General features: G+C 45.1%; 1 protein-coding gene across 2 annotated transcripts in view; it reads left to right on the top strand.

Moving 5' to 3' along the window:
• Window positions 1–355, top strand: part of LOC106880424 (alpha-N-acetylglucosaminidase) — an 80,737-nt gene that overhangs the window by 48,360 nt on the left and 32,022 nt on the right. The gene's annotated exons all lie outside the window — the stretch shown is intronic.

The raw sequence follows: 355 nt of genomic DNA, 5'->3' as shown, positions 1-355 counted from the left end.
CTCAGTGGTTAGAGCTTACGATCACAAGGTTGTGAGTTCGAATCCCGGACTGGGCTGCATGTTGTGTTCTTGAGCAAGACACTTTATTTCACATTGCTCCAGTTCACTCAGCTGTAGAAATGAGTTGCGATGTCACAGGTGCCAAGCTGTATCAGACTTCCCTTTGGATAACACTGGTGGCGTGGAAAGGAGAGACTGGTATGCATGGGCAACTGCTGGTCTTCCATAAACAACCTTGCCCGGACTTGTGCCTATGAGGGTAACCTTCTAGGTGCAATCCCATGGTTAGTCATGACTGAAGGGGGTCTCAACAATGTATATGTATATATATATGTGTGTGTGTATATATATATAT

The sequence above is a fragment of the Octopus bimaculoides genome, chromosome 9 (assembly GCF_001194135.2).
Source record: "Octopus bimaculoides isolate UCB-OBI-ISO-001 chromosome 9, ASM119413v2, whole genome shotgun sequence".
In the NCBI taxonomy this organism is placed as follows: Eukaryota; Metazoa; Mollusca; class Cephalopoda; order Octopoda; family Octopodidae; genus Octopus; species Octopus bimaculoides.
This window is presented reverse-complemented; position numbering and strand designations above follow the sequence as displayed.